The sequence below is a fragment of the Haliotis rubra genome, unplaced genomic scaffold, assembly GCF_003918875.1.
Source record: "Haliotis rubra isolate DU_JTF1 unplaced genomic scaffold, ASM391887v1 Scf151, whole genome shotgun sequence".
In the NCBI taxonomy this organism is placed as follows: Eukaryota; Metazoa; Mollusca; class Gastropoda; order Lepetellida; family Haliotidae; genus Haliotis; species Haliotis rubra.
Genome location: NW_025765459.1, coordinates 380,417 through 402,599, shown reverse-complemented (window position 1 = coordinate 402,599; position 22,183 = coordinate 380,417). Strand labels below are relative to the sequence as shown.

At 39.3% G+C, this 22,183-nt stretch overlaps 1 long non-coding RNA gene across 1 annotated transcript; it reads left to right on the top strand.

Moving 5' to 3' along the window:
• The first annotated feature begins 6,739 nt into the window (after positions 1-6,739).
• On the top strand, positions 6,740-9,578 carry LOC124270364. Its single transcript, XR_006896744.1, has 3 exons — positions 6,740-6,852; positions 7,232-7,233; positions 9,567-9,578. It is a non-coding gene; the product is annotated as an uncharacterized LOC124270364 (long non-coding RNA).
• The last annotated feature ends 12,605 nt before the right edge of the window (positions 9,579-22,183 follow it).

Genomic DNA, 22,183 nt, shown 5'->3' with positions numbered 1-22,183 from the left:
TGTAGTTTCCACTATTTGGACAGAGACAAGGTAATGCTGACAGCATGATTAGGTATGGTCCATTTCTGTTTCCAGGTCTGAAAAAAATCGGTCAGCAAGTCTAAAAGTCGCTCTAAATCGAAGTCGTTCAAAAAGTAAATCGATTGGAACAAACAAATGGTGAGCAAGATGATCGGGGGTGAGTCTGATGCCTCTAGAGCCTCATCCCCTGCAAGAAGCGAAAAGAAAGGAGTGGTTCTCCAAGTCCTGCTGATGATTGAGTATCCCCAAGTCCATGCCCTGCATTGTCCCAACCCTTCCGCTGTGAGGGGAACCGACGTCCTTGAAGGAAGTAGAGATTTTCTACAAGTCATGACAGTCAGCATGAGTTATTTGTATTTCTTTTGACATGATGCCATCCATTTCCAAACCTTTCTATTTGTTTTACCATACAATGTATTTTTGCATCAAAGATAACTGAGAACTATCATGTTTTATTTCTTTACCTTAGATGTCCTAGAATTTGTGGAAACATTTATCACCAGAAAACAGCATTAATCCCAAGAAAACAGGATTTTAATAAGGTGCTGTTTGAATTAATGTTGCTTTCATGTTGTGTTGCTTGTGGAATTCACTAAGGCCGTTTTTGACAGTGAAGGCACACAGTGGTTAGTTTAATGAGCCCAGGGCAGATAAGATCTAGTTTGCATGTTGAACATGATAGAATGAGTAGACAATATTACGTTTTATCCTATTTATGATTGTGTATTGGCGTAATAAGAGAGCCATTGATCTGTGGGGTTGTTTTGTTTTGAGGGTGTTCTTTTGGAGGGGTGGGGGTGGGGGGTGTTAGCTACTTTGATATCAGGTGTAATTAGTCCTTCTATTGAACAAACTAATATCAACGCTTCACTGTGAACATCTCTGAAAAATGAGGATTGATGAGGAAGGAACAAACCAATCTATCTGTATCCACCCATGATGTCAGTTTAGAGCCAACATAGAAAATAATATTCTTGTTAAAACATTTGGCAATGAATATCCCCTACGTATCTTAAGTAAGAGGTATGACCTTGTTGAAGAATCTGAAAACATCCTACGATTTCCCAGTTAGTGCCCCTCACACTGGTTCCAGCTTGATATGTTCAGATATCAAGTTTGTCAACCTTGTCTGCGTCACATCTGCTCATCAGTTTCAACAAAGCTCCGTTGAGACATACACTCAGTGAAATACTGTTCAAGGTAGCATTTAATCCATCTCCATGGTGTCCTATTACATAGACTGATGCCAGTGATATCAATCACAGGAATGTCTGGTCCAGATTCTATTATGTACAAACGGCAGGAATCATATGGCAGGAATATTGCTGAGGACAGCGTAAACAACAAATTAAATCTCCGGGTCCAGGAGACAATTCTAAGATACATCGTGATTGGTAATAACTGTCATCACTGTCGTTTTGGGTTTTCTCAACATGTACTTCATTTGAGCTTCATAGTGGCATTTGGCACATGATGAACTTTGACTGGTTGTGGAGTTTTACATGTTGCGTGTTATGTAAATTTGGTCACATGATGCATCACAGCATTACAACTTTGTGTCACGACAGATCACCTTGCATAAACCGTTAGTCATGTGTCGTGTTATTGCATTGAATAATGTCTTGAAACATTGTTAGCATCCTCTATGTCTCCCAAATCATATATCTTTTATTTCCGTAAACCTACACTAACTCTGAATCCATTCTGTGGTTCTGATCAAGACAAATTACCATCACTTGATATCCTTTTGCCATATTTACCTCTAACATACCCTACAGAATGTGACTTACAAGCCAGCCTCAAAGTTGGGTTGACAATATTAACACCATGGAGGCCAGTCCCTTTGATTTTTAAGTTCTTGAGAAATTCAGTATTGAAAAACTGAAAATCAATTGATGGAAAGGATGTCTTACTGTCAAATTCTACTAGTTGGTGGCTTTGGTTTCTAGGTGATGAGTTACCTCCCTTTCTCTGTTCTTAATGTCAAGGTTAAATTGGTTGCTAAAATGGCGATGAAAACCGAGGGTGGGTAACAAGGCCCATGGGAATGGCTCAAGAGGTTTAGTGTAGGATTACTGAAAGCTCTTGGTGATAAAGAGGATGCATTATAGATGTTCTGTGCATTCAGTCATGTTTAAGTCAACATGTCCGATGACTTGGATAATGTGTTGTGACAAAACATCATGCTTTACGTCAGTTTGTGACATGATACTTTTGTGTGTAATGTAACGCTACTACCATGGTTTTGACATAAATTACGATCTTATGAAATGTCTTGCTTTACGTCATGTTGTTACATGACACTTTAGTGTGTTATGTAACGCTACTTCCACGGTTTTGACATAAATTACGATCTTAGAACATGTGATACATTGTGTCATGATACTCAAAACCTTTTCCAGTGTCATGACGTTGATCTAATGTGCTAAAATTGACGTACTTGTATATTTAACATTGTCTGTTAACACGTGTGCTTATTGGTAATATCTCTGAGTTCTAGACATGCAGGTCGCTTAATTAAAATAATTGTTTTGTCAAGCTGAACACGTCAAACCAGGAAGAAGGCATTGATTTAGGGCCGTGAAATGTCAAATGATTTGTCTCACTTCAATTTTGCTGTGGATGTTCACAAGTTGTACCGTGTGTTTTCATTTGTTTCACTAACTCTGGATCTCCACAGTTTTCTGTTTGTAGTCTGGCAGTGATGGGTGACCCTTTCCCTCCATTGTCAAATGTGGTAGATGACCCAATAATTTGCTAGAAGTAACCGGTTCATTTTCTCTGATTTGATACTTTTTAAGACAGATCATTCTGAAATAAATAATAATCACAAAATGCCAGTTAATTTTGAAGTCAAAAGAAGGTGCTTATTTCACGTAACTGATATTTTATCATCAATGCTTTTCAGTAAGTTTTATTATGAGATTGTTGTGAATAAAAGCCAACAAAAGAAGTTTGTCTCTGTTTTGTTTTCAATTTGTAAGGTGTAACTTGATGAACCAGTAACTTGGAACTGTCAGGATTTTAAAGAGACTGGTGACTGACCTACTTTCTAAATAGACCGATCCAGTCTGTCAATCAAAACTGGCGCATGCGTCAATTTTGGCCAATCAGCAGGCCGGGCGCGCTGTGTGGATTTGTCAGACTTATTTCCGGGGTCAAACGATGCCTTCGAAGCGATGTGCTTCGAATTATGCCATTTACACTCGCTATATCTATTACATATTGCTGTGATTTGATGTGTCCCTTTAACAAAACCATTACGAACAAGACAAAAAAAAATTAGGCGGATCAAGGAATGCGATAGGCCTAACGATGAGTTAAATGTCTGCACCATCGTTCACGAAACCCACGATCTGCCTGCAGATGCGAATTTGCAATTTACACATCTTTGCACATAATGCAAAATCAATACCAATTGTTGACAACAAATAGCAGTTTAGGATTTTGCAAGTATTATAAACACAGACAATTCTTGTAACTACAAAATTGTTTTTGCTTCACGTTTTTAGTCACTACTGGGCATTGAGTTGGTACACCATAAACCTGACATAAGACAGGCGAGAAAGCCGTGACACAATGTAAACAAATCTAACAGCGAGCTGATTTCGGTTAGGGTCGACCGAAATAGCAAAACTTGTTACATTAAAGAACAATGTGGTGGATATGGTTGCATTCGCGATTAGATATTCTGAAATTTGTCACACATTTTAGGATGTTTTAAAGTTTCACAAGCACAATCTGAAGGCCTATGTACGGTACAGTATCTGTTGATAGTGCAAAATATTCGAAGAGTAATATTTTTTTATCCACACGGAAATATTGTCAGTGTCGGCAGTTGCATATCACGCAATATCCAAACATCAAAATTAATTCAAATGAGTGTCTGTAAAACCATGTCTTAAATATTTCAGAATATCTATAAAGAGATGGGACCTTGAAATGATTTAGCTTTACTCAAATGTGAATCGGAGACGAAAACTATGTCAGAAGAATAGTGACTTTCTGGAATATTGGACGGAGTGAAATATAAGTTTATTTCCTAACTATGAGAACATTATTTGTTTTGCTTTTTTGTCACAACATAATTTTTTTACTTGTAAGGTGGGGTTTGGGGCGCGGTGGGGGTACATTGGTACATTTTAGGAGTAATAACATAGTTCTGTCATTTTAATTATTATTCACTGGAAATGATAGCAAGGTATGTTTTAAGAATCTTGCCTCCTCCAGGAAACGTGGAAAGGTAATAAAATAGATAATACTCCAATCAATTATTAATAATTACTTAATTGTCTCACATATCAGATTCATGTGAAGTTAAGGCAGAACTAGGCAAACAAACACTATATACATATCATGGCTGAACAAACACTTGGTACTAAGATAACTAGTTTGTTTTAAGTTTATTTGGTCTTTAAATAATATGTTTATTCAGAGAGTGATCACTAGTATCATCACTCATAATAAAGTTATTTCAACATCCAGAGAATTTGAAAGAAAAACAAAGGCTACGTTTTGGTCACACCCAGGCATTATTCAGTCATGGAACCAAGTAACTTACAGAATTCTAAGTTGACTGTTCATGTAACTGGAATGGATATTGAAATATAACATTCAACCCCGATTTCATGTAATACTTCTTGGAATTCATCAGCTTTTGAGGAGGTTACCAATATTTGAAGACTGAGCCAAAGTAGTGTTTATTAAGATGTTGGTTTTGGACAAATTGTTCAAGGTTTGTTGATGCTTATTTGGAAAATAGGCTTAAATTCATATTAAATTGCACACTGGTTTAATTGCAGGAGGTGAAAGCTTCAGGACATTTTCAGGTATGTTTTACTTTTGTTATGACTTTTACCAAATTTTTAAGCAACTATAATATAGTTTGATGACACTAGTAAGTATCTCAGAAAAGGAAATAGATCAGAATTAGTGTTATTTCCCTAAGGGATATGGTCTCAGATCTAATAAAACAAAGATTATCATTGTCTAAGAAGCAATAATGTCAATATGTAATTTTATTGACAAATAGCTTTAAACTTTGAATATATTCTTTGCCTCTTATTTACAATAGTAGTTAGCAGTTAAATATCTCTGAAGAAAAAGCAGTATATTTGTATGTTGTGTAACATTCTGTTTCAATGCTAGTTAATTGTACGGATAACTGTGGATCCTCTGTTCAAAGATTTTGCATCACACGTTTCCTATTTATGGAAGATATGTCAGTGTACAGGTGCAGACTGTATCTTGGATTCTTTGTGTTTATGGTGGTGTGACGTACCTGTAGATAAATGGTGGCAGTTCATGAAGTCCATTATAGTGGAGGTTTGTAGATTAGGATTCCATAACAAAGTACACATACAAATATAAATTGGAAAGGATTATTTAAAAAATGGATTTCCTTATATTCAGTGTCATTTTAGGATGGTGTACAGATTTTGAAGAGAGAAATTTTACTGAGAATAGCTGCAGATTAGCTGCTGAATATTTGCTTCGGGGTATGTCCAGATACATCCATGGAAACATACTGTGTTAACAAGTCCAGTAACGTTTTCCAGATAATATATATACAGACAAACAAGGTGGACGAAGTAGTAGACCGGGATACTGCTTTCCTGCGTTGTCCCTTGAAAGGTAGAAACCCAAGTTTTCACACAAACTTAAAGCTAATAAATAAAGGTGGCACGCGCAGTTTTGACAATTTTTTTTATAGATACCGGAACGATCTGTAACTTGAACATGTGGTTGTGTTCACGGTTTTTATAATATTACGATGGGAATTTTTGAGAAAAAAACAACAAACATAATTCAGTTACCTTTCCCCTGCTAATATGTTAGACGAACGTGAATTGCCGGATAGATTATTTGGTAGTAAATAGGCTTCCCAGTCTCAGCAGCTGGCTGAGACGATTTTTCATCGGGCATGTAGATCTAACTACCTTTTCACTCGCCAATTATACAACCTGTCAACTAAAATGTATTGAAAATAAAATACGTATAACTTTCCTTTTAAAATATCATTCACAAACGACGGATACCAAAGTACAACAAGCATAATTCATCAACAACATTCGCAATCACGTACGTTTCGCCGGCGGTGACGCCATTGTGATTAGTCCGTGGTTGTCCCCCCTAACGTCAAAAAACGAAGTGGGCGGGGCTTATCGGCCGGGACTGGATCGGTCTATTCTTCAGTGATCACCCGGACTCCCTCATCCTGTGTGATCCTGGATCAGACCATGTTGGTCAATACTGTGCCCATGTTTTGTATCCAGGGGCGTTCATGAACAACACAAATGGTAGTTTTTATGGAAGATTGATTTGCATCAGAAGTTGTGACTTGACTGACATGTTATCGTATCAAAATTGTATCTAGATCAATACTCAATCGCTGGATCCATGCCATGTCTGTATCAGTCAGCACTCTCCTTATAAACATGGACAGATACTAAAGTTCATAGGTACCATGGTCATGTTCATTCGTGCTGTGCTCACGATTGTCAGTACCATGGCCGTGCTTCTCATCTGAATACATCTGCTTACAACATTATATGCATAAACATATGTAAAATACATAAAGTTAACACACAAATTGTATTCGTCAACACTGTATCGGTCAGCACTGACCTTACGAACGTCAGTATCTGTCCATGTTCATAGCTACCATGCTCATGTTGGTTCCTGCCAGGCTCACGATTGTCAGTATCAGGCCTGACTTTTACATATCACAGATGCATAGATCAATACTCAATCACTGGATCCATACCATGCCCATGTCGGTCAGCACTGTCCTTATGAACATCAGTATCTGCCCATGTTCCCATGTCAGTCGTGATTGGCTACTCCATGGTGATGACTTAGGGTCAGGTTATGACGGACTACTTTCCTGATTATAATTCATCGATAAGTTACTCATGCTTCAATCGAATAGAAACCTGTTACTCGTGCCAAAAAAAAAGCCCTTTATACAATGAAACAGAATTTGTAAGAAATATAACACAAATCTATTTATTTTCTAATTCCTTTTTAAAACTTTTGATTTCTAGTCATGAATTCAAAATCTCTCGAACAATCAGTGAAACCTGTGTATTAAAACAATTATGTGAAAATCGCCGTTAAAGATCAAGACCGGGATTCCCTTCGAATGAGATCGGGCCGTTTCCCTGTATCTCACTAGTTATCTAAAACTAAACAACAAAATATGACCAAGAAGTCTGACTGCAGTTCAAGAGTGTTTATTGTAAAGACAAGAAAAATTATGTTAGTATAAATTCATAATCAAACGGGGCGGTGGAGTAGCCAAGTGGGTAAAGCGTTGGCTCGTCACGCCGAAGACCCGGGTTCGATTCCCCACATGGGTACAATGTGTGAACCCCATTTCTGGTGTCCCCCGCCGTGATGTTGCTGGAATATTGCTAAAAGCGGCATAAAAACAAACTCGGTCGGTCATAATCAAACACATATTTGAGAAATTGACAACATGGTTATAGATTACATTTATACCTGAGGTATATTACAATTACATAAACAGAACTACCTAAATGATATTATGAAATAGCAAGTTACATATACATGTCAAAGTCTAGTATTTCTGATCATAACTTATTCTGCAATGTCAAAATATAACTTATTAAGTATGCTTGTTGCATAGACGTTACATATAAGTTTAAATCTATTTAGTAACCTTTCATACATTAAATGCACGTCAAGTAACACATGAAAAATATAATGCAAGGTCTTACCTAAACAATAACAAAATATGACCAACAAGTCTGACTGCAGTTCAAGAGTGAACCTATGCGGATGCTGCGGCAGTATTTATATGCAAGGAGCATGCAGTCAAACCTGTTGGGGTAAGATCCGTGGCAATGTTTCACAATGACCCTTATGTATCAGCAAAATTGAAACAATACAGTAGTATGGCATATTTACGCTGTAGGCATGTGCATCGTCACAGAGACTGGCAAAGGTAATTTAGGAAAACAACAACAATGAAGTGAGCAGTGATCTCACTAGCTTAGCCGGACGATAATGGGATACTGACATGGAAGTGATGGCCAGAGGATACGTTAACAAGCTGCCGTGGTAGTTGCTTTGACACACCGAGAGAAGTGATGGGATATAATTTATGTTTATGGGGTGTGTTTACCTTTGCCAGATATCCATGTAACAAGTGACTTTTATAAAATAGCATTTAATATACACATATATGAAATGTATGAATTGTATTTATTTGAAACAGTATAAAAATGTATAAAATTGTATAAAACATAGTTCACATTGTTATTCTAGAACAGAATATTTAAAATGTACAACAATGGAACTTTTACTGGGGAGATGCGATACGTCATGTATCCTCTTGCAAAAATATCTGACACGATAACGTCAGTGCCTGTCCATTTTGAGATCGATTTGCCTCGTTTCTTTGATCAATTGATAAAGATGACATATTTCATTGATAAACACGATGAAAACCCACTTCCAGCTCCGAGCTACCATGTGATTCTAATGTTATCACATTCACTCATGACAATCAGAACCAAAACACACTCGTTGAAACAATGTACAACATTTTGCAAGGGTTCATGAGTGCAAATGGTGGCACACGTCCTCTCTATTCAATCCAACATGTACAGGAACGGTTAATCTACACATAAGTCATTGCTTAAGATATTCCTCCGACGCCTGATAATACAAAGTTCAAGTCTTCATAACATACACGATGTAATCAACTCATATTTCATACTGACAACTCCGTAAATTCCGTTACATACCAAGTGGCATATTCTGGCTCGGGAAAACGAGAACGATGTGGCGAAGAAGAGTAGTCCCCCATTGACAGTGAACGTAACCTCAGCAATGTCATATTCAAGCACAGGGGTTACACCTAATGACACACACTCAATAGTTTTGGCTCCAATTCGATAGGAGAACATTGAACGTAAACCTGTACACAAGTACAGATCCCCAATGACAATGTGCAGACATATCCAAAACAATCTTCCGATGACGACAACCACAAAATGATGACGATGACGTCACACGCTCAAATACTTTTTGCTTGCAAGAATTTAAATTGTACACATTTTCATGGTAACATCATCGTTTTAGAGTGTTTAATTAATTTTCTGTGATCTTATCTACTTTGCATTATTACTACTGCCTTGATGACGCGAAGATGTGGCAGAAACCTTTTTGTGGAGGGTCACCTTGGGTATGAGCAGTGATTGGGACGCCAAGTGACGTCACTCATTCATAAACATTGTATGGTATTATTGCACAGCTACGAGGAGAAAATAGGAAATTTGAATCTATTCGACCATAAAATGGTGCGATTTTATGGTGCGTTAAAAACAGATTACTGTACTCGTGTCTGTCAGACAGTCAGGCTTTCGCTCGTTAAATACGTTTTGAAACAACTCATTGTAAGATAAATGATATCTGAGAGACACTCGTTTAGTAATCTCTATATCTGTCCATGTCCCCATGTCGGTCAACACTATCCTTATGAACATAGTATCTGCCCCTGTTCCCATGTCAGTCAGCACTGTCCTTATCTGAATACATCATCTCATTACAGCATTATATACATAAACATATGTAAAATACAAAAGTAAACACAGAATCTGTCCATGTTGATTGGTACAATGGTGGTCATGTTTGTCAGTATCCGCCCATGTTGATTCGTGCTGTGCTCGCTATTGTCAGTACCATGGCCGTGCTTCTCATCTGAATACATTATCTCATTACAGCATTATATACATTAACATATGTAAAATACATGCAAAAGTATATACACACAAACACACAATCTGTCCATGTTTATCGGTACAATCGTGATCATGTTTGTCAGTACCGTGCCTATGTTGGTTCGTGCCATGCTCAGTGGTCAGTACTGTGACCATGTTCGTCAGTACTCTGACCATGTCTGTAAGTATGTTTTCCTTGTTTGTCTGTCTCTGCCCATGCTGATGCTTGTCTGAACTATGACCATGTTGGTTAGAATGATCTAAAATACTGTTAAATTCCATAACATAACCAATAATAATATAGATTAAAACCTTTCCCATCAACATGATAACTAAATACTTAAAGCTTAACACTGTACATTGTATGATTCTGACAATATAACAAGCTATTTTACACAGGTTTATGAATGATAATCAAAAAGAAAAGTAGGACAAGGAGAAATAGGAAAAACAGCAATTTGTACAAAACTTATGGACAACAACTGCCATTGTAAATCATTAAAATGTTGGGTTCTATATTGTTTTACTACAGTGGGTTTACTCTCAAACCACTTTGTACAGAACTACAAACTAAACACGATCAGTGAAAAATGAACATGATTCACAGAAACAAATAAGGCAATACAAATATATCAAATAAGTGAAAGCAGCAATACCAATGGGTGACATGACACCTGCACCCCTGACAATCACTGTGAGATGTCTTGACTGACGCACACACTCTGCTATGAATACGCAATGCCATTAAGAAAGTTTTCAAATGTAACATATGTTATACTTGGGATTACACTTTCTCAGTAAAGTGCAGATTCTAGTACTTTTGCTGGGTTGAGCCCCATCTAGGATTCGAACTCACACCCCCAGAGCCAGGCACCTTATGGCCAGCACACAAAGTCAGCCGCCTAACCCGCTCAGCCTCCGCAGCTTCCCCATACTCTGCTGGTGGAAATGAAGTGTTCCTTGAAACTTTTAGGTATTTGAGCTGTTCAGATAGGTAACTTGTCTCTCCCTTGGCAAAGGGATAATTCAGATCATTAAAAGCCTCACATCGCCATCCTGTCCCCCTTATACAGCCCACAATCTTCGAACAGACACATAAAAAAACTTCTACAATGATCAAATCTTGTATGCCGGGGGAGGTAACTCCAAATCACACCTGTGGTGAAGATTGGCCACTCAGTAACAACGCTCAATATTTCACGACCGTTTCAGTGTTTTCCTGCCTCCAACAATCACTACAAGCAAACCTACAACGATCTCAAAGAGACATAACACTTAAAATATATTGGAACAAATGTGAATTTAAGCAATAATGAATCATTCTTACTCACTCACTCACTTTTCACATACATGAAGGACTTTCACCAAATCACCGAATATTCTAGACAAATTATTTGGAGGTAGGTGCCATTCAACTTGTGATTGGTTCATTGGAGAATTACTTGAATTGTCCACATCATTGTGTAAACTCTGGCTACAAATGGTTACATTATCAAAATGTACGGACGGTAGCAACAAACGGCTTCTTACACAAATATGAAAACTGAAAATCGTGTTTTGAGTATTTCCTAGTCTGGACATTTCTGAAATAGAGAATACAGTTGAATTGTGATCCTCAATTTTTCAAAAGTGCACAAACGATTGCATACAAGTTTATAAAATATATCAGATTTTTAGTTAATTTAATATGAGACACGAAAGCATTCACAATTTCAATTTCACTGCTCAATGTCGATTCCTTTGGAGATTATAGTTTGTGAAGACCAAGTTACCAGTCCATAACATCTCTTACAATACATTACATTTCAACAGTCTCTGCCCTTGTTTTCACTAAGCGACACATGAGCTCAAACTGACACAAGAAGGTGATAAACATGAGAGTGTCTAGATCTAGCTGCCATCCTGGGAGGTGTCATGTTGTTGTGATCTCTCCTGTTGATGTTCATTTTGTTCAAAGAAAGAGGGTGCCTAACTATAAACACGTTACCTCTCTCACATGCATACATGAGACAGTCTCTGCCCTTCTCATCAGTAAGTGACACATCAGCTCCCTCTGACGCAAGAAGGTGATATACATCAGAGTGTCCGGCTTGACCTGCTATCATGGCGGGTGTCATGTTGTCGTGATCTCTCCTCAAAGATAGTAGGTGTCTAACTATAGACATGTTACCTTCTTCACATGCATACATCAGACAGTCTCAGCCCTTGTTATCTGTAACTGACACATCAGCTCCCTCTGACACAAGAAGGTGATAAACATCAGAGCGTCCGGCTTTAGCTGCTATCATGGCGGGTGTCATGTCGCTGTTATCTCGCCTGTTGATGTTGATTTTGTCCAAAGACAGTAGGTGCCTAACTATAGACATGTTACCTCCCTCACATGCATACATCAGACAGTCTCTGCCGATATCATCAGTAAGTGACACATCAGCTCCCTCTGGCACAAGAAGGTGATAAACATCAGAGTGTCCGGCTTTCGCTGCTATCATGGCGGGTGTCATGTTGTCGTGATCTCTCCTGTTGATGTTGATTGTTTTCAAAGATAGTAGGTGCCTCACTATAGACATGTTACCTCCCTCACATGCATACATCAGACAGTCTCTGCCGATATCATCAGTGACACATCATCAGTCAGAGTGACACATCAGCTCCCTCCTGTTGACACAAGAAGGTGATAAACATCAGAGTGTCTGCCGGCTTGACAGATCAGCTCCTCTGCTATCATGGCGGGTGTCGCCTGTTGATGTTGATTGTTTTCAAAGATAGTAGGTGCCTCACTTTAGACATGTTACCTCCCTCACATGATCTCTCCTGTTGATGTTGATTGTTTTCAAAGACAGTAGGTGCCTAACTATAGACATGTTACCTCTCTCACATGCATACATCAGACAGTCTCTGCCGATATCATCAGTAAGTGACACATCAGCTCCCTCTGACACAAGAAGGTGATAAACATCAGAGTGTTCGGCTTTAGCTGCTATCGTGACTGGTGTCATGTTCTTATGATCTCTCCTGTTGATGTTGATTGTTTTCAAAGATAGTAGGTGCCTGACTATAGACATGTTACCTCTCTCACATGCATACATCAGACAGTCTCTGCCGATATCATCAGTAAGTGACAGATCAGCTCCCTCTGACACAAGAAGGTGATAAACATCAGAGTGTTCAGCTTTAGCTGCTATCATGGCGGGTGTCATATCGCTGTTATCTCGCCTGTTGATGTTGATTTTGTCAATAGATAGTAGGTAGACATGCCTCATGCTATAGACAGTCTCTGCCGATATCACCTCTCTCACATAAACATCATACATCAGACAGTCATCTCGCCTGTTGATATCATCAGTAAGACATGACATGCATACATCAGCTCCCTCTGATCAGCTCCACAAGAAGGTGATAAACATCAGAGTGTTCAGCTTTAGCTGCTATCATGGCGGGTGTCATGTCGCTGTTATCTCGCCTGTTGATGTTGATTTTGTCAATAGATAGTAGGTGCCTCACTATAGACATGTTACCTCTCTCACATGCATACATCAGACAGTCTCTGCCGATATCATCAGTAAGTGACAGATCAGCTCCCTCTGACACAAGAAGGTGATAAACATCAGAGTGTTTGGCTTTAGCTGCTATGGCAGCATGTCCCTCGCCTGTTGATGCTGATTTTGTCCATAGATAATAGGTGCCTCAATATAGACATGTAACCTCTCTCACATGAATACATCAAACAGTCTCTGCCGATATCATCAGTAAGTGACACATCAGCTCCCTCTGACACAAGAAGGTGATAAACATCAGAGTGTCCGGCGTAAACTGCTATCATGGTGCATATCATGTTGAAGTGATCTCTCCTGTTGATGTTGATTGTTTCCAAAGATAGAAGGTGCCTCACTATAGACATGTTACCTCCCTCACATGCATACATCAGACAGTCTCTGCCCCTGTCATCAGTAAGTGACAGATCAGCCCCCTCTGACACAAGAAGGTGATAAACATCAGAGTGTTCCTTTTGGGCAGACATCATAATCGGCGTTGTGTTTGATAATGTTCTTTCATTAATGTTGATAATTTCACAAGACAACAAATATTGGACGGTTGATAAATGACCACTTGCACACGCCACATGTAAACAACTCTGACCTCCCAATATCTTAGCAGAGAGATCAGCACCATGTGACACCAGGAACTTGAGGATCTCCTCCTGGCCTGTCTCAGCACACAACACTGTAGATGTGAAACCGTCTTCATTACGATCATCAATCATACCTGGAAACTTTTCAATAACAACTTTCACAATATCTCTTTTTCCTGAAATACATGCATGATGAAGGCAACTGTTTCCTTCTCTATCCTTCAAAAAAGCATTTGCTCCTTCTTTCAGTAGAAAGTTGAACACATCCAACTGGCCAGCCTCTGCAGCAACTATGAGCAGTGTTTTGTCTGTCGCCGTCCTTAGGTCTGCATGATATTCGCCATGATGCTTTAGCACATCAACAATACGTTGCAGGTTCCCCACCTTGCCAGCCTTTATGCAACCTGTGATACTGTCATACAGGTCTCTGACATTTTCAGGGGACAGATTTTCATTTTTACTCATCAGTAATAACGACTGTCGGAACAGTAAATCATTATTCGACAGGGAAGTCCAGTATAGAAAACATTCACCAGATGTGCTGTCCTTTAGGTGGACTATATGAGGCAAGTCATTTTTCAGTTCCGTCATCAGTGAGGATGCTAATTCATCGTTTTTGAATACAGGGTGGCCTACTGTCCATCTGAAGCAATCTCCACGGATACCTTCTACTAGCCTGTCGATAATCAATGGGTAAAGACGAGAAGTGATGTAGATCATGTTTGTTACATCATCAGCTTTGGTTGTCTGTCGAGCATCAGTCATGCTTGGTCTAACCCTTTCATACAAAAACTGAAGGGAACAGTGTTTTACTAATAAAACACTGTTGAGATTCCCAAAAGCACATGCTGCAGCATCATGGATGGCTGGATGTGAAAAGGAGGCTACATGATTCTCCACGACACAGTAGGTGCCGGTAAAATTGCTTATCTCTTTTTCTATGTCTGTATCAGTGCATGATGCTACCTTCACCTTTACAACATGAAACAGATCTGTGACCTTCTTGTCTATCCCAAATATCAAAGAATAAAGGTCCAGTTTCCCTCCACACAGGACTAGGAGAATCAGAGCAGCCGATCTGCTGCTGCCTTCACGGACAATGGTGTCAAGGTCACCTCTCAGGTATGTCACCGGTTTCAGGAAAAAGTCCCCAAGACTATGCATCTGGAACGCTGGGTTGGTGAAGTACAGTTTACAGGTCAAAGGATATCCAAACATGCTGTCTTTTAACTCTGTAATAGTTTTCATGTCCTTATCGGAGATATCGATGATTCGGCTTCTGGTCCTGAACAAGGTCATGATCTGTTTCTTTTCTTCAATGGTTAAACATGTCTTGATCATATCAACAACGGTTTCAGGTTTAAAGAGATTTACTTTGAACTGATGTAGTCTTTCACAACCCGCATTCCAGTTGTAGTTCCTGGATGTGAAAATGAAGCGAAGTTTGTAGTTGCATTTTGCTGTCGTTTCATCATCACATTGCTTCTCATCTTCCTTCTTCATCACACTTTTCTTCATTTTCTTCTTTCTTTCTTCCTCGGCTGCTAGCTCCTCGTCTCTTGTAAAGCGAAGTAAAATATCAACCAAGGCATTGAACACTTTACGTAATTTCTCCAAGCTGCTAGGAAAGGCGACAGAACCAAAGATATCATCAAACACAACCAACATGTCACACTTTCGCTTAATGACGACATCAATGTCAAACTCTTCAATATTTTCAACAAACAATACTTGATAGTTTTTCTTCATATACGTTTCACAGATTCTGAGAGCAGCAGTAGTCTTCCCATCTCCAGGGGCTCCACAAATTCCAACATGGCTGTGCCTCTTCAGAAGTTCTTCTGCTTTGTGAAGAGCACGGGTTTGTACTAACATGTCACTGAGTTGGTTGATCCTTATACTGAGACTCTCTGGAGAAAATGAAAACAAACTTAAAATTAAATCTGAAATTCAAAGTTTGCGAAACTCTGAATACCATGTTTACAACTGATATTTTTACAGAAAATCAGTATTACTAAACATTGGGTCAACAGGGAAGAAGCACCGGTCATTTATAACTGCGGGTCATTCATATGGCGGGTCAGTTATACAGCGGATCGTTCATATACACCAGTTCACTAATATGGCGGGTCATTTATACAGGTCCATTTATATACAGTGGGTCATTTACAGGACAAGTCAATTATACAGCGGGTCAATTATAAGACGGGTCGTTTATACAACAGGTAAATACACTGCAGTTAAATTATTATGCGGGTCATTTATATGGCGGGTGATTTTATACGGCTGATCAATTATACAGCGGGCCATTTATGATCAGGTCATTAATACAGCGGGTCATTTATACAGCACCCCAGTTAGACAGCGGGTCATTTATACGGCAGGTCAATTATACAGCACGTCATTTATACAGTTGTGCACTTATACATCAGGTCAATTATATGGCGTGTCATTTATATACAGCAGGTCAATTATACAGTGGGCCATTTATACAGCGGGTCGTTTATATACAGCTGGTCATTTATACAGCCTGCTATTTATACGGTGGGTCACTTATATACTCCAGGAGCCGTATTAATAAAGATTCTAAGAGTGAAAAATAATTCTTAACTCTGTTAATTCTAAGAATATATCCAGTTTTAATCTTAAATGTAAGATTTTTCTCAAGTCACATTGATAAAGTAATTTTACTCTTAGAATCACTTAGCTAAAAGTTACTCTAAGATATTTTTTATACACTCCTAATAATAACTTTTATCTAAGTGTGATTTTTTAGGATTCTTAGATTGTTTCTAAGAAAATTCTTAGAATCTTTATCAATACGGTTCCATGTCAATTATGCAATAGGTCATTTATAAAGCGGGTCATTTATACAGCATTTCAGTTATACAGCCAGTCGTTTATACATTATTCTTGCAGCGGGTCATTTATACAACAGGTCATTTATTCCACGGATCATTTACATACAGTGGGTCATTATACAACTGGTTATTTATTTAAAGGGGAACATTCTTTATACGGCAGGTCATTTATACAATAGGTCAATTATACAGCGGGTCTTTTATACAGCAGGGCCCCTATTCTCGAGCCCTAAGAATTCTTAATTTTGATCGTAGCCAATGTGTTAAGAATGGGCCTAAGAAGTTCGTAGGGCTACGAACGTTTCGAGAATAGCTAGCCAGGCCCTTTATACAGTAGGTCAATTAAACAGTAGGTCATTTATGCAGCAGGTGAGTTATACAGTAGGTGAATTATACAGTAGGTCATTTATACAGCAGGTCATTTATACAATAGGTCATTTATACAGCAGGTTATTTATACAGTAGGACAATTATACAGTAGGTCATTTATGCAGTGGGTCATTTGTACAGCGGGTCATTTATACAGTAGGTCAATCATACAGCAGGTCATTATACAGTAGGTCAATTAAACAGTAGGTCAATTATACAGTAGGTCAATTATACAGTAGGTTATTTTTACAGCGGGTCATTTATACAGCGGGTCATTTTATACAGTAGGTCATATATACAAAAGGTCAGTTATACAGTAGGTCAATTATACAGCGGGTCATTTATACAGCAGGTCAATTATACAGCAGGTCAATTATACAGCAGGTCAGTTATACAGTAGGTCAAATATACAGTAGGTCAATTATACAGTAGGTCAATTATACAGTAGGTCAATTATACAGCAGGTCTATTATACAGTAGGTCAATTATGCAGTAGGTCAATTATACAGTAGGTCAATTATACAGTAGATCAATTGTACACCAGGTCAATTGTACAGTAGGTCAATTATACAGTAGGTCAATTATACCGCAGGTCAATTATACAGTAGGTCAATTATACAGCAGGCCAATTATACAGTAGGTCAAGTATACAGTAGGTCAATTATACAGTAGATCAATTGTACACCAGGTCAATTGTACAGTAGGTCAATTATACCGCAGGTCAATTATACAGTAGGTCAATTATACAGCAGGTCAATTATACAGTAGGTCAAGTATACAGTAGGTCAATTATACAGTAGGTCAAGTATACAGTAGGTCAATTATACAGTAGGTCATGTATACAGCAGGTCAATTATACAGTAGGTCAAGTATACAGTAGGTCAATTATACAGTAGGTCAATTGTACAGCAGGTCAATTATGTAGTAGGTCAATTATAAAGCAGGTCATTTTTGCTGCATACATTTAAATTTTTCTCCTCATCTCTATCATAAAACGTTTTACTGAGACCTTGATCGAACAACTTCAGACCAAGTGTCGTATGACAAAGAGCAGGTCATCTATACCCAAGGTCGTCATTTAAACAGCAGGTCATTCAAAAACATCAGGTAGTTTTTCTCGATTGATCCCACCTTGTGATGTACAGCCTCGATGTCCGCTGTCTCCGACTGCAATGTTGGAGGAGTTGGACATGTCGTAATGTGAAACTGAACAACCTGGGTTGAAGAAAGGAAAACAAATCCATTGAAATTAGATGTCTTGTTATCAGACTTGTACTTTGTTAATATTGTATGCTCTCCGCTGATGTGTGTGAGAAAGGGTGTAAGGGAGTGAGATACATCAAGAAATGGCCCAATTCCATGTTTACCACATTAATGGTAAATGATGAAAAACTCAGATGTCAACCACTTTGGTAAAACCAAAAAACACAGTTCTGATTCTGGCAACCCAAAAAAGCTTAATTAATGTAAATATTCAATGTGAACACAAGATCACCGGATTCTTATACAACCAAGGGATGTGAACAGTGGTGGCTTGATTCCTTTCACAGACACAGACACAGACTCAGACACACACACTCCTCACCATGGAACCTTTCGCTAAAAAGAAATACAAATGGGGGTTTTGCAAACAGCCTCACCTGGTAGGTAGTTGTGTGTGGTTGTTGAAAAGGATTGTATCCCCTGCTGCTGACTTCCCTCTGTGGCAGTGACAGTATCTGTGTAAGGTCTAGCCACAGAGCAAACTGGTGTCAGTGTTGTAGTGGGTTGTCTCTCCTGCTGTTGACTTTCCTCTGTGGCTAGCTGACTTGGTTGACACGTGTCATTATGTCCCAATTGTGTAGATCGAGGCTCATGCTGTTGAGCATTAGATTGTTTGGTCCAGGCTCCATTATTTACAGACCGCCGCCATAAAGCTGAAATATTGCAGAGTGCGGGGTTAAATAACAAACCAGTCAACCAACCATCTGAGGCAGTGACAGTGTCTGTGGAAGGTCTAGCAACAGCGCCATCTGGTACCAGTGCTGTGGTGGGTTGTCCTTCCTGCTGCTGTCTTCGCTCAGTGGCAGCGACAGTATCTGTGGAAGGTCTAGCCAAAGCGTCATCTGGTGTCGGTGTTGTAGTGGGTTGTCTCCCCTGCTGCTGACTTCTCTCTGTGTAAGTTTCCATCCTTCAAAATATTTTAGTTTGTTCCATATACATGTATAGCATTTCAAATTCCAAGGAAAAGGTTACTAATATTCCAACTGGTCATTTGGAGTTCAATCCAGTTTTCTGGAACAGACAAAACATGTGTTTGATATTGATTGGTATATATCCCAGTCGGGAACTTCATTAGAATAGTTTCTCAGGAATCTGCTCCTTGTCATATAATATAAAAGTACATGAATATCAGGTGACCCGACTATGTGACTGTGATTACTGTGAGTCACTGTACCCTAACAGTGCTAGGACTTACAATGGGTGCATACCCAGGGACCCAGGCTGAGTCAACCTCATCTATCTGTATGCAAAGTCTCGTGAGTGAGTGAGTGAGTGAATTTTTATTAACAAGTCCAACAAAGGTGTTTTATCCTACATTCAGTACCTTCAAGGAAAATAACATAGCAGTGATGAAGGTGAGTCACAGACCTCAAGTGACATGTTTTACTGCTTTTGTCATATTCCATTTGTCTCGCAAAGGCATGTAATATATAACAGGATTCCCTGGGCATGCTGAGCTGGTGCTTCGCTGACCCGGCCAAACGCTGCACAATGGCTGCATACCCAGGCAATGGCCATCACGAATATAGTGTGAAGAATGTGTATTATCCTGAAAAGTGTGTTGTTCTGTGTGTCATCTATCAAGAAATATATTGGTTCTGTGTCAATATTTACTGCATGGACAAATGAGTCAATATAGGTTCTTTTATGCAACAATCAGCAATATGTGTATTATTTAGCTTGTGAAACGCGTACAGACGGATTTTTCTGTTCTGCCATGTAACAAGGAAGTAAATCCTGCTTTCTGCACTGAGCTACAAGGGGAAGTAACTTGTACAACAAAAAGATCTGCACAATCTAAGATAGGTGACGCCATTCAAGTCAGGTGACTATGTTGGATTATAAAATATTTCTCTTCTGTTGGCCTGAATGGGCTGGTACTTTCATTGTACTCAAAAGCATTGTCCTGGTTCATGTTATATTTTCAATACTATATCATGGGCATTATAAGTGGACATAAGTTTTGTAGTAATAATGCTTATTGTCTCAGAGTATAGTAACTGTTGAGAAACCCTTTTTAGTGCAGTGGCTTAGGGTGAAAATCGATACTTGTCGGACTAAAGCATGAAACTTTGCAAAGAGCTGGGGAATATCATGATAAAACATCTTTTTGGGGGGTGCCCGATTTTTGGGGCCATTTTTCGAAAAATCCAAGATGGCCGCCAAAAATAAAAGATTTCCACTTCTAACACTACGTGACTTTTCCCGGCTGTGTAAAAACAGAAAACCTTGCACAGTGCTAGTGCAGAGGATGATAAAACATATTTTTGGGGTGTGCCCGATTTTTGGACCCATTTTCCGAATAATCCAAGATGGCGTCCTAGATTGCCCTTTTATAGTAGTTATTCATTATATGTCCATGAACATATCCCCTATTGAAATAAGAAATGATTGCAATCTTCAAAATCACCAATATTTCAAAGTGACATCTTTTTACAGACTGTTATCATGGGTTATCAGAATCAGAAATATATCACATGACATAATGTGGTTATACTGGTTTGGATACCCTTCTCTAAAGGTGACTCTTCCTGCTCCTTTTAAGGCACATTGTTAGCCTTAATGCCATGTTAATCTGGGTGTCTAAGTATACTGATAAAAAAAGAAACGCCACCTTTCAAAACCAAATGCAAAATTTTGTTCTTACAAGGTGGTGTTTTATTATGATTGTACTGCTTTGTTCACGTGTTTTTCCAACTAAATTGACAGTTATTGCCAATCATTTTAATCTTCCTACTGCAGGAGCGGTATCAGGTCACTAACAGCATCCAAGGCCGATCACGCATTGGACGACCTTCAGTAACATCTCAGCGTCAAGACCGACAGAATGTGCGCAACCATCTGCTGGATCGCTTTACCAGAGCGACGGAAACAGCACGTCAGGAAACATACCCATTAGTGCTGATATAGTGCGTCGGCGTTTGCGCGGAAGAAACCTCTGCTGTCACAAACCACATCGTTGTCCTGTCCTCACCGAACGTAAAAACTAAAACCGACTGCAATGGGCCACTCTGCATCGAAAGTGGCGTTATCGACTGATGAAAGCCGATATTGTGTTTCAACAGCCGATATTGTGTTTCAACAGCCGATGGCGGAGGGAGAGTATGGCGAAGGCGTGTGGAACTGTTTTCCAATTAGTGTATTGTTGAAAGAGACTTGTGGGGTGGTCCAAGCATCATGGTGTGGGTGCAATCGGTCTGAAACCAGAGAGTTGGCCCTGCGGTGTTCCACAATGTCGGCCCAGGATGAAGTTGCTCGTTATATTGACCAAGTCATAAGACCCCACGTTGTACTACATTTTGGACGTCACAGAAAGCACATCTTCCAGCAAGACAACGCCCGTGCCCACACTGCCAGAGCATCATTGGACTTCCTAAGACAACATGGCATCCAATCCCTACAATGGCCTGCACTCAGTACAGACTTAAGTCCAAAAGAACACCTTTGGGACGAGATTCAAAGAAGAATCTCAGTCCAGGACGAGGACATGGCATGACAGCTGCTCGCTCTATTGACCAAGTCATAAGACCCCACGTTGTACCACATTTTGGATGTCACAGAAATCACATCTTCCAGCAAGACAACGCTGATGCCCACACTGCCAGAGCATCATTAGACTTCCTAAGACAACATGGCATCCAAACCCTACAATGGCCTGCACTCAATCCGGATTTATGGCCAATAGAACACCTTTGGGACGAGATTCAAAGATGACTGAATGACCTCCAACCAAGGCCGACAATTGCGGCTGGACTCGATCAGGTATATCGCAGAATATTGGACCATGTGCC